Raw genomic sequence first — 14,258 nt, forward strand, 5'->3', positions numbered from 1 at the left:
GTCTTCTTCCACGCATTATCAGAAGAAATTTATGATGAAAGGCTCCTCAAATTTCCTCAGCATGATATGTGAACAATTTCTTATCCAAGATACCCGGTCTTTCTCAGCAAGATACCTCGGTAAAAGATTACGGAAAATAAATTTTTCTCAACAGGCAAACCCAAGGAGAAGCTTCTCATGTATGGAACTCAGGCTTCTCCAGCACAATAATCAGACCAAGCTTCCTGCGTAAGCTATAGAGCCTTCTTCTACACGATACCCAAACAAAAGATTGGAGCAGAAAATAACAAGTCTTCCTCCGCAAGCTACTCAGATAGCTTCTCTCGTAAGCCATTCAGTCTGCGTCAGTATCATACTAATACACCGTCCTTAGAGGTTATATGATAAGCAGTACCACTCAAGAATCAGACTTTCAACATTTTGTCGGAAGCACAAATCCGTCAGGGCATGAGTCTTCTTCAGAAAGCCGATGTTTGGTTGGATGTGAATCTTATATATGGCGAGCATGTATCCCCAATCATACTAGTCACTCATACGAGGATGTGGCAAGGATCCTGCAAATATACCCAAGGAAAGTGAGGATCCCACAACCTCATGAGTCAGGCAAAGGAAAATAAGCAGAGATACATCCCATGAATTACCAGAATTGACAGGATCTGGTTATGACATCACCGAATCAACAATCTTGCAAATGGACATCAAGGTCATTATTCCCGCAACTGACAAGGAGATGCCTTAAAACCTTGTAACCTTCTTGTATGATTTACCTCAAGAACAGGCTCTGTACCGCTACAAGTCCCGAATATATGTCATATATGTGTGGACCTAGGTCAGAAAACAGGGACAAGGCATAATGTCAAAAATATTGCTCTAATCACGACCCTGGTCATACAAAGAGTTAAGGACAGGTGTGGCCAAAGTATTCCAGTAAGGTATCCTCACAAAGAAAATCATTACTGTTAAAGGGTGAGACTGGCAGCAAAGGTATGATGATTTTTGCACGACCATGTGGGTCTGGATACCCCAAATCAGTTGGAGGCCATAATTCCTTATGGATCCACAAAGGCATACTCCCAGTGGCCTACTCTGTTTTTACAAGGATCTCATATCCCGCTGAACCGTTGGGAATGGTTAATCCAAATAGGTATACCGACAAAATAAAGCCGAACCATCAGCTCAGACCCGGTATACTCACCAACGAAATCAAGTACATGGTCAATCTGTCAGGAAAAGCAATTGTCCGTCAGCCCCTGTCAGGCCAGTCTCAAGATGAAAATATTTGAGGTATGACACAGCTATGACTCCATACACCGTTATATTGCTCCTAACAAAAGGCGCTCGAATCATTCGTACCTATCTCATGCTCGAGCCAAAGGGGTAAATCAAAATAAATCAACACCACTTATGAGCACTCAGATTCCGTCAGAGATGGCCATGATTAATTCTTCGCATTTATTGAAACCAGAAGGCCTGCATTTATTTAAAAGCAACCCCATGACAGAAGTAAAAAAGGTTTTCATGACCAAAATAAAATTTATGCTCAGATCCATTGGATATCACCAAAGGTATGGAGAATCAACGTCAGTAAAAAGACATTGGTATATGAGCAAAGACCTGTCAGGATTTGGGGAAAGGTGAAGCAAACCATCCTAGAGCACGTGAAGAAAATCATATGAAATTCTTGGGGGAACAATAAATAAAGGAAAAAGGATACCCGAGTTGGAAATGGTGTCCTCGTGTCATACTTGTTCCCTGAGCAACTAAATCTTGAGGACGAGATTTCTTTAAGGGGGTAAGAGTTGTAACAGCCTGGATTTTGGCCCTTTTCTTTTTCTTTTAATTTAATTGGTTTTTGCTCTGTTTTTCTTTTTGGAGTGGTTCTATGGCCTTGTCACCTGGGAAATCATCCTCATTTCCGCTCCCAAGTGACCAATGATTCTAAAAACTTTGCCAAGATCATGTCACTTCACTTCATGATCAAACCCTAATTTCTTTTTCTCAGGAATATTCATTTTCCTATTAAAGGAATAACCCTGTCTTCCCTAGGTTGTGAAGCAACCTATATTTCTGCCCATCCAAAAATCCCCAAATAATTCCTATAAATGTTTTGGGCCATATCTTCCTCAAATATGGCAAAATATCTCATTTCCCATATTTCTCATCATGCTCAATAAAATCATTTCCTATTATGTCCTAAATGGCACATTGTGAAGCAAGTGACATTTATCTTTGCCCATTTGACCCCAAACTTTTTGGACATCTTTTCCTGTCCAAATAATTGACCTGTGCCAAAATTCAACTTTATTTGCCAAGCCAAACTTTGTCAGTGATTTTTTCAAAGTTCCTGTCTTAGGGAGGCCTTTGTGAAGGAAGTGATAGCTAGGTTTATCCAAATGAGTTGAAATTTTTCAAACTCCCTCATGTGCTCATATTAGAACACTAATACAAATTTCAGCTCCATCCCTTTATCTATGTGAGCACAAGACCAAATCTTTGATTTTGTTACTATTTTCAGGTTGTGAAGCAAGTATAATTAATATTGCTTTAAAAATCCTGATAAATTACCAGATTGTTCTCCTACCAAAATTACTTCTCTCCACCTAATTTTGCACCATTTCACCTAGCCAATATTTCCCTAGAATTATTGCAAGATGCTGGTTAGTGAAGATGTTTGTGAAGCAAGTACCACTTTGGCTTGTCTAATTGGTATGAAATTTTTACAGCATCTTACTATGAGCAAATCTTTAGGCATTGCCAAATTTCAGCTCAAGTGGCCTCCCCATATGAGTGCATCATCCAACTTTTGCTTTTGGACCAGTTTATGCAGTTCTAAAGCAACAATATTAAATCTTGGTCCAAATCTTCTCAAAGTTACCAGGATGAAAGTCCTTCTTGCCCTGAACCCCGCAGACAACTCCATTGCTTCCAAACTCCTTCCTGTTGATCAGTAGTGTTCATCGAAGTTTACTGTAGTAAACTTCAGAGGTTAATTACCTTTTAACCAAAGCCCTTTTAACCAAACTACCACCGCAGTTGCAACCTCCCCAGGAAGGACTCCACCCCAGACATCGTTTGGCTTAGCTTGTGGCACTGTGGGCACTAGTAGACGCGGTGATCACGAGCTTTGGCATGCATTGCGCGCGCTCTATTGGCTTTGTCTGCGTCTAGGGCGTCTTCTTGCTCGGGCCCTTCTCCCTCTCGTCGTCTTCACGCTCTTGAGCATGTCCAACAGCTAGCCCGCGTCATCGCCGTCCTCCTGGAGCTATTTATCCCTCCGTCAGCTCCTCCGTCAGCGCTCGCCGTCGCGCGCCCATGGGCGCACTATGGCCGACCGAGCTTTAATGACGCTGTGGCCGCTTCTCCTCTGTGCCCTCGGTCCCTCTTGCCCTGTGCGCCTCTGTAGCTCGTCCTCTTTCTCCCTCGTCGCCTTCCCGCGCCCTCCCGTGATCAATGAGCATCACCAGAACGTTGGCCGGACCTTCGCGGAGACACCCAAGCTCGGCCCCCCTTGCCCGCCTATATGAAGGCCACCCGAGCCCTTCCCGAGTATCCATTAGGTCTCCTCGCTCCACAAGCCTCTCCCCGTTCCTCCTTCCCCACCACAGCACCTCTCCCTTGCCTCTGACCGTCGCCGTTCACCATTTCCGCCTTGACCTTGGCTCAAATTTGAGCCAACCACCATCTCATTCTCCACGTCTCGGCGCACCTCCCCACCACCTCGACCCCTCGCAGGAGCCACCGTGGCCCCTCTAACCCGAGCCACCACCCGCGCCCTCTACCTCCCATCACCACGGCTACCCCAACCCTCCCTGGTTCTATCCTCGCCGTGGGTTGGATGCGGCGTCTTATCCCTATCCCTTAGGTGGTCCGAGCACCACCTGGGGCAGCCCGAGTCACCGGCAAGCATCGATACACACCCATCCAGAGCCTCCTCTGTTCGACAACGCCGCCATCACCTCGTCCACTTCCCGGTGCGTGTAAATCCCTGGAAGGGTGCGGCACTCCTTGCCGGTCTAACCAGGGGCCTCGGCTTGGCCGGAGGCGGCCTAAGACGGCCGGGCCACTGCCGGCATCATGACCCCGCCCCTGCCACCTCTGTTCCCCATCGGGGTGCAGCGAGGACGAAGAAGACGAGGCCAGCTGGGCCCCGCATCACCTCCCGACCCCACCTGTCAACGGCTGCGTTTTGACCCCGCATTGCCACGTCAGTTAAGTGGAAGCGTAATCTCACCAATACGCTTTTGTTTCACTGAAAGTGTAAACAACGGCGGCTTCGGCTGAAAATATGCCTTCACTGTCCCGAAAGCATAGTTCCTGGAATGTGCTTTTAGCTTTTCTGATTTGGCCCAGTCTGTAAAATTTATATTACAGATAGGTCCCTAGAAGAAAAACTATCACAACTTTTTGCTCGAGACTCTGATTTAAGGTGAATCCAAAGCCCACGTCTTCATTTTGTCGAGCCCGTTCTGTTGGTTTCATTTTCACTATGGTTTCACATACTGGAAATTACCACTTTGTCCTTGCCCGTAAACAGCCCCTCCGAGAGAGAACTGTTTTCCGTTGATTCTTTTTGCGGCTTCACCGCACTTCTCCCCGGTGATTTCTTCCACCCCAGGCAAGCCACAACCACCATTTGCATGATAGTCATGCAATAGTATTGGTTTTCAACTTGAATCTTTAATAACTATATGTTTGTTTTGCTACTTTGTCATAGTTTCGGTCATGCTTGTGGATCGGTGATTATCGTCATGCTATGTTCTTACACCATGTGGTCATGAACTACTTGTTAGTATTACTTTCATATTTCTATGCTTGATAGTAGTACGTGTTGGGTTGGTCATGTTCTTCGGTGCATGACTAACGTTGGTTACCGAGTACTGTTAATATGCATTGTTCCTTTACTACTAGTTGGTTAAATGTTTACTCAGTAATGTTATTGATGTGTTCTTGCATGTTATTTATGGTTGATGATAATGGTCATGTAATATTCATGCTCATCATTATGCCTTGCTCAGTTGGATATGGTTCATTGTTGATATGGTGGATAGTTATGTTGTACCCTCATGCTTATGTTGATATCATGCTCATGCATTGTCCTTGCATCATGTTATTTTATCATGGCTCAACATATTTGCATTCTAGTTTAACCGGATTAAATTGAACTTGAACAACTGTTGGCTGAGTCATGGTGCCACCATATCGAACTGACCAGTGAAACCATGCTTACCTTTGTGGGAAGGTCCTAACTCGGTCTATTGTCATGCCTCTCGTCGGTGCCTCCAACTAGGGAAGGTTATGGGCGCGCTCTACCCTGATCAGGTAGGAGGACATAAACCTTGTGTGCCCGTTTGTTGTTGTTATGGATCCGGTCCTCGTGAGGGACGTTTTGGCCACGAGGGTGGTCGTTGTGTCTTTGGTAGACATGGGGCCACCAAGGACTAGCCCAATGGGGAGTGAGTCGGAGTGTCCGGGAGAGTGTCATTGCAGTAGTTCGGTTTTGTCGGAACGTCGTTGGTCCAGCCGAATGGGAGTGCGAGGCCATGGGTTCCATAGTGTGGGTATAGTGTACTAACCTCTACAGAGTGTATATTAAATCTATCAATAGCCGCGCCCGCGGATAAGGGCCCAGTTCATAGTCGGTCACACTATGAGTCCACAGTAATAATAATAATAATAATAATAATAATAATAATAATAATAATAATGTGCTCGATGAGAAGATAAGTTGGTTGTGATCACCGGAAGGATCACTGTTTGAGATAAGTTGGTTGTGATCGCCGGAATGATCACTCTGGTATCGAGGATACCGACTTGTTGTATACTCGTGATGTTGTGCGAGAATCGTGGGTAAAGATCAAGCTCCTTGTGGTCATTTGATGATTACTACGGTATTGTTTATACCAAGCTCGATTTGATCATAAGATGATCGTGTAATGTCCGAAGTTGGTAAGTGATGCATGTGATGGTTACGAGGTAACACGAGCAGAATAAATGGTGCATGTAGTGTCATCATGTCGCAGGCTAGTATCATCAGATTTATATGTTCTTGCCATGATCATATTTTTCTAGCGATATTATGTTCATGTTATGTTATCCTGATGATCTCATGATAATTCCTGTTTAACCTGTAATTGCCATGCTGTTGTTTGTCATGAATGCTTCTACTTATTGTGAGGTTGCAAGTACATTCAATGTACTGACCTGGCGTGTCATGCCAGTTTGCAGGTCGTGCCTAGATTGCTTGCTTCTTTGGCGTTGTTCCTGTGTTCGCGAGCTAGGATAAATGTTCCAGCCAGAGTCCCTGTGGAGTGGAGTTCACCACCGTCGTCGTTGTTCCGCTGCTAGAAGTTTTTCTGCTTCTTCGAGTTGTTCTGCTGCTTGGATAGAGCAACTGAGGATGGTGTAGTCTCGCCGTGCCGATGTTATACATTGTAATATCAGAGACCTTGTGTTGATATTCGTGTAATAATAGGAAGCTGATTTTTTTCTATGCTAAGCAGTGTCGTATTCCAGAAGACTTCTCCTCGATCTCTGGGCTGGAATATGTGGCGTTCTGGTTTCTCTGAGCCGGGGTTCCACAATAGTCAACCCTAAACGCGTCGTTTACTAGGTTAAGAACTATATAAAAATGAAATATATGGTTGGAAAACACGACGCCTGGCATGGTGCCATGGTATGGCCTCACCATGCCATAGTAAAAATTGGAGAATGTTTTCCTTAAGTCGTGATGCGCGTCTTTCATAAATCGAACCATTATAGAGGAAGTTTCATGGTTTCAAGGGGGAAATCACCAAGATTGAAGGGGGTCAAAATTTCCCTTTTCCTTTGTCCACGAGTTTTTTTCTACGATGAACATACAACCTCCAAATCACTGTGTTCAAATTTGGCACTTTTCCAGGTTCATTTGCCATATTTAGGGGATTATGTGCATTTCCTAGGCATTAATGCGCATAATTCAAGTTCAAACAATCGGTGCATGAAAGGGGCCACAAGAATGGGCTAGAAAACCATGCTTGTGCCATTTAGTAAATTCTCATGCCTTTTACATGGAATGGACAGATATTTCGATGAAATGTGTGGCAATAGTCAACCACAAATGTTTGTTTGTTGGGTTTTCAACTATAGAAAAAATGAAATAAATTCTTAAAAACATGACGCCTGGCATGGTGCCATGGTATGATCTCACCATGCGCTGGTAAAAAATTGAGAAGGTTTGGCTTATGTCGTCATGCACGCCCTTCATAAATCGAAGCATCACCGAGGAAGTTCCATGCTTTTGAGAGGGAAATCTCCAAGATTCAAGGGGAATCCAAATTTTCTTCATTCTTTGCCCTGGAGTTTTTTTCTACAACGAACATACACCCTGCAAATCATTGTGTTCAAATTTGGCATTTTTTCGGGCTCATTTACCATATTTAGGCAATTATGTGCATTCTCTAGGCATTTATCGCATATAAATCCAATCCAGCTACAGGTGCACGGGTGTGATGTGAGGGACGTGGATTGCCGTTCGATCGCGGTGCATCCTGCTGCACACGCGCGATCCCCGTGGTTGGGGTTTCGACCAATAGGCTCAGCGCACACTGTTTCCGGAAGCAACGGAACCATGTGTGATAATGAACGAGCAAAATTGTAAGGGAAGCAAAATTTCTGTTGTCGTCTGTCGTTGATCTCTCGAATACCATCGCACTGTATGGCGGCACGGCCCCTCCATCCGAGAGCTCTCTCCAGGCGTCGTCCATGGCACCGCTGCGCATAGTAACTAGTAACGAAGCTATGGCATCCCGCCGCGCCGCGTTCCTCGCCACTCGTGACCGCACACATGGTAAGGAAGCGATGGCGTGTCGCTGCGCCGAGTTCAACGCCGCCGGCGGCCAAACAGTTACATGGGCGGACTTTGAGGCTTCCTTGGCCGAATGGGTGGTGGATCTAGAGGCGGCCAAAGCTGCATAGAAGGAGTGGAAAAGGCATAAAGCAGTCAAGAATAGAGAGTCCCGCTGCCGCAAGAAAAAAGAGGCCGCACACCGTGGTGAGGAGAGCTTGACGGAGATCGAAGCACAGTGGGCTGCCGCCTACAAGGCCGGGAAGGAGAACACCGGCGTCTGGCCAGCATGCGCCGGTAGCAGCATGTGAGAAGCAGTTTAAGATTCTAGTATTAGAGCAAATTACCAGTAGTACTTTAAGTTTGTAGCATTAACATACAATGTCGGTAGAGCATCCTTTGGAGGCTTTGAGTGTTGATTAGCATGTCTACCCGTGTGCGTTTTTTTGCATTAATTATTAGAAGATCACAAAACACACGGTTTCTATGCCGTACTCGTCTGCGTTTTTTTGCGTTAATGACCCATAAGTCAGTTACCTATGGGATGTTTCCTAATAAACCAGGCGTACCATTGACCAAAAAAATTTGAGTACACATGATTTTTTGGAGATGGGATCTGCCAACTTTCTTTTTTCTTCCACACGAGTATTTTACACGCTTCGTCTGTGTTGTGTGTTTCCCCCGCCCAAGTTTCAAGTTTCGTAGCGAAATTTTCATTACGAGTGCGATTTCAGAATTTATTCTTCCAACCACATCCCCACCCTCAATATCCCCCCCTCGCGCCTCCCCCTACCGACATCTCAAACCACCGCCGCCGCAACCACACCTTCAACCACATCTACGTCCTGCTCGGATCCAGTCAGGTAATCCACCAATCTCTATCACGTCCCTGGCCTGATTGCTTAAATCGCGCCTGCGAAACATCCTCATGCCTCAAAATCCCCCCCCCCCCAGCCAAGAGCAGATGGCGGTCCATGGTGCGAAGGCCACAATGCGTGTTGACCCGAAGGAACACCTCGCCTACGCCGCCGCCGCCGACGACATGGTGTAGGCTCTCGCCCAGATGAAGTCCCCCAGCAACTACCCCCTAGGACATAATAGGTCAAATCTAACCAGCTAAATCTTACCAATACCACTTGCAACGGCTATGCTTTGTATGGTTGATATATTAAGCATGTTCATGCCTTGTTTATTTCAATACTGCATACTTTGTGATGTTCAAATATTACCATGTCCAGCTCAATTTCACCAATACCAGCAACAAACTTACAATACATGACTCAGGATATCACTATAAATTCTACCCATTTGCTATTTTTAGTGGATGTTAACCCTGTTGTACTTAACATGCATGTCCATGTACTTACGCAGGGTCATATCAACCGATGCTTTTGTTTGCCATCAAGGTGAGCTGCATATAATTTGTGCAATTGCAGTTTAACTTCTACCATTTACTGGTTGCCTATAGGTACACATGTCAGTGGCACTGATCCACCCTTTGACCCAGAGGAACAGCTCGCCTCCGTCGTCGCTGACTTTGGGCGGGCTCTGGCCAAGATAAAGTGCCCCAACAACTACCTCTCAAGACATACCAAGTATGTACTCACCAGTTCAATCTTACCAATACCAGTTGCAATTAATGGCGATGTTCTGTACGGTCGATGTATTAAGCATGTTCTAGTAAACATGCCTAACACGTTTTTGCTACTTTCCTACCTTTTTACAGACATCTGGGCCATTCTCTGCTCTGGCAGCACCTGCCTCGTGATGTTTAACTATACCAATTGCATTTTTATCAGTACTGGTTTCAATGGACATTAAGCCTGTTGCAATTAAAGTTCAATCCATTTTTAAATAGTTGTATTTCAATGGCCACAAACTTACAAAACATGACTTAGGATGTTGTTAAGCCTATTGCAATTAATAACTGTATCCATTTTTTAATCTTTCCATTTGATACCATGCTACTCTCTGCAATGAAGATATACTAGAGATGCTGCCCATTTGCTAATTTTTGTGGATGCTAACCCTGTTGTACTTAACATGCTTGTCCATGTACTTATGCAGGATCATAACGGCTGATGCTTTTGTTTGCTGTTGAGGTGAGCTGCATATAATTTGTGCAATTGCAGTTTAACTTCTACCATTTACTGGTTGCCTATAGGTACACATGTCAGTGGCACTAATCCATGCTTCGACCCGGAGAACAGCTCGCTTCCGTCGTCACTGACTTTGGGCGGGCTCTGGCCAAGATGATGTGCCCCAGCAAGTACCTCTTAGGACTTACCAAGTATGTACTCACTAGTTCAATCTTACCAATACCAGTTGCAATTAATGGCTATGTTTTGTATGGTCGATGTATTAAGCATGTTGTAGTAAACATGCCTAACATGTTTTATCTATTTTCCCTACCTTTTTATACACAACCGGGCCATTATCTGCTCTGGCAGCACCTGCCCTGTGATGTTGAAATCTGCCAATTGCATTTTTATTAGTATCGGGTTTCAATGGCCATTAGGCCTGTTGCAATTAACAATTGTATCCATTTTTAAAGATTTGTATTTCAATGGCTACAAACTTACAAAACATGAATAAGGATGATGTTAAGCCTATTGCAATTAATAGTTGTATCCATTTTTGAATCCGTCCCTTTGCTTCCGTGCTACTCTTTCGAAATGAAGATATCATTACAGATGATGCTGTTTTATTACCATTTTCTAGTTTTTGGTGGACGTTAACCCTGTTGTAGTTAATAATGGCTTTCCATGTACTTACCCAGGGCTATAATGGTCGACACTGTTTTTTGCCGTCGAGGTTAGCTGCATCCCATGTCTTGTACACCATCTATTCCTAAATATAAGTATTTTTTCAAGATTCCAATATAGACTACATAAGGTGCAAAATGAGTGAATCTAGATTCTAATCTAAACTATATCTATAATTCTATATACATATGTATGTAGTTCATATTGAAATCTCAAGAAAAACTTGTACTTGGGAACATAGCTAGTTATATTTGACGTCTTTTGTGCAATCTCAGTTAAGCTTCTAACATTTACTGGTTGCTTGTAGGTACACATATGAGGGGTACAGATCCACGCTTTCATCCCTTTTGGTATGGGGCAATGAGATATTCATGAACCGGCGTCTAGTGAGGAAACTAAGAAAGATTGTTAGGCGAATGAAACGGGTGATTGGAATTAAGCTCTTTATTTACACATTGTCGAAGACAATAGTGAACTTTAGGATGGCAAGTAATGTGTTGTCTTTCCCCCTACCCACAACAAGTTACCACAAAACAAGTAATGCCCGAGCTCGCGGTTGCCGCCTCTGTCACCTCGTCACCGGTGTTGCTTTCGTCATCGTCCAGCGCCGTGTTTGCCTGGCGGGTGTGCGGTTTCTCCATGCGACCCCGTTGCGCGTCTCCGCTGCTCCTTTTGGCCACTGGAGCAACTCTAGCGAGCCTTCCGCCGCGTTCTGCCCGTCACTGGTGCCCTCCCCTATTTCCTTTGCTTGGTCACCGTGTGCGACCCTGTGGGACCCACCTGTCCGCCTCTCAGGGGTCCAGGTCCCACCTGTCATCGCCTCTCCCTTTCTTTTGTTTTTACTTTTGTTCCAGGGATATTCCATTTCTGGATATGGAATCTTTCCATTTCGGGCTAGTCCATATCTGAACATTTCCTATTAGGGAAACTTGCCATTTCTGTCAATTTCCATTTACGGAGTATTTCTCGAATAGCAGTTGTGATGATTTCTTCAAGAGGAACCTAGACATAATATATATGTTTTTGGGGTAGAAAAATCCCACCAATCCAGTGGTGGCATTAGTTTTTTGCATTTGAGCAAGTCCATGACCATGCCATTTTAGATATGTTGTTGTTTTGTCATTTTCGTGTGGTTTAATTCAAGCATGCTATGAGGTTATTTTGCACATGGATAGCCTCATTTTCATGTCTACTTCATGCTAGATTTTATTTCATGCCATTTAGAGCACTGTGATGAGTGCCACAAGCTTGCAATGTTGCTATCATGAATCTGTTTATTCCATGCCATGATTTCTTCCAGGTCCGAAATCTGTTCATATCATTTGCCATGTTTGCATTGATGCTACCATCTTTTCTGTGGGTCCTTGGGACAAGTTCCGTAAGGGAGTTTTATTAAGTGCATTTAGTACTATCATGCCATGATATTGAGTACTATAATAGGATCCTATAGCATATAGTTTACTAGGCATAAACATTGCAACCTGATGATGTTCTGTCGTGATCAATGAATTTCTGCGAAGTCTAATAAACTGTTGTCATTTGCATTTTTGCCATGTTGCTTTAGACTTGTTCTCATGAGTTCTAGCAGTGGCTCAGTGGACGTGATTTGTAGAGCTTCACCTGTACTAGACTGCCATGTGTTTTGTTTTTATGTTGGAGTGTTGTAGCATATTTTCATGATGCATCTTAAGTGCTATGTTGCTATTAAGAGCAGATTGCATCGTATCTTGTTTGATTGTCATTTGCAAACCGTGCATCCATCTCCGGTGATATTCATATCAATTTCAACCAAAATCTCCGAACCTATCCAGTGGCATGCTTGGTTTGTCAAGTTGATGCCATGATCATATTTTCCCTTCTAGAGTAGCCATATGCATTGCACATCATATCTTGCATGCCATGCTATGTCTTGCATCATGTTACTTGTGCATTGCATCGTGATTGATTGTGGTTCCGTTGCTTGCGTTCTTGCTTTGGGTAGAGATGGGAGAAGAGTTCGTGAACGAGGATCATGTCGAGTACGTTTACGTGGAGCAAGCTTTTGACAATCCTGAGATCTTTGTAGGCAAGATGGTCACTAGCCCCAATATCAATTCTATGTTTGCTTGCTAGTTGTTTTCTCTATCGCTATGTCGCGCTACCTACCACTTGTTTCTCAAGCCTCCCATATTGCCATGTCAAGCCTCCAACCCACCTTCATAGCAAACATTGTTTGGCTATGTTACCACTTTCGCTCAGCCCCTCTTATAGCGTTGCTAGTTGCAGGTGCAGTGCAGGTTGTTCCATGTTGGAACATGGATTTTTTGGGATATCACAATATCTCTTATTTAATTAATGCATCCATATACCTAGTAAAGGGTGGAAGGCTTGTCCTTTTGCTTGGTGTTTTGTTCCACTCTTGCCGCCTTAGTTTCCGTCATACCGGTGTTATGTTCCTTGAATCTTGGGTTCCTAACACGATCGGGATGTTATGGGCCCCCTTGTCTCTTAGCCTAAAGTAAAGCTTTCCCGAGGAGATCCAACATTGGTTTTACCATTTGCCTAATAATAACTAAAATTTTGCATAGGGAGTAATTAACCCGAGGACTCTTAATCAACCCCCGGGCCAGTGCTCGACATGAGTGTTTGTCCACCTACGGCGCAGTCGGCGGTGCCCCCCTTTGGCTATCGTCCACTTCACATAGACAGATCAGTCCGTAGATAGAGAGCACACGGCTCTGGACACGGATCCGACTCACCGAGAAATCTCCTTGGGATAGTTTTCCTTTCTTCGAAGAGCTTGTGCACCGGGATTCCTAGAATACTTGGGGTGTCCCGTGATGGAGGATTGTCTCCGCGGATCATGAGCTTGTCATGGGCTAAGTTGGGACACCCCTGCAGTGTCTAAACTTTCGAGAGCCATGCCCGCTGAGGGAGTCCTGGATTAGGGGGTATCCGGACAACCGGATTATATCCTTTGGCCAGACTGTTGGACTATGAAGATACAAGATTGAAGACTTCGTCCCGTGTCCGGATGGGACTCTCCTTGGCGTGGAAGGAAAGCTTGGAAATACAGATATGTAGATCTCCTTCCTTGTAACTGACTCTGTGTAACCCTAGCCCCCTCCGGTGTCTATATAAACCGGAGGGTTTAGTCCATAGGACCAACAACAATCATACCATAGGCTAGCTTCTAGGGTTTAGCCTCTTTGATCTCGTGGTAGATCAACTCTTGTACTACTCATATTATCAAGAACAATCAAGGAGGACATAGGGTATTATCTCCATCAAGAGGGCCCGAACCTGGGTAAACATCGTGTCCCCTGCCTCCTGTTACCATCCGCCTAGATGCATAGTTCGGGACCCCTACCCGAGATCCGCCAGTTTTGACACCGCATTGGTGCTTTCATTGAGAGTTCCACTGTGCCGTCACCGTAAGGAAGGATGCCTCGTCTCGTTGTTAAAAAAAACATTACCGCCGGGGGAGCCCTGGCTATCGGCCAAACTCTCCGGCTAGGCAGTTTCATCATGACCGCCCGTTCGGTTGCTGCACTGACGATGACTTGTCTGGTCATCGAAAACAGCCTCCACGTCTGCTCGGAATTTGCCGAGCAGAAGGATCCAATGGAGCTCTCTTCCCTAAACGAGCTCTTGGATCGCATTGCCGCCTTGGGAGTCGCTACGGACTATGA

This window comes from Triticum urartu, chromosome 2 (assembly GCF_003073215.2).
Source record: "Triticum urartu cultivar G1812 chromosome 2, Tu2.1, whole genome shotgun sequence".
In the NCBI taxonomy this organism is placed as follows: Eukaryota; Viridiplantae; Streptophyta; class Magnoliopsida; order Poales; family Poaceae; genus Triticum; species Triticum urartu.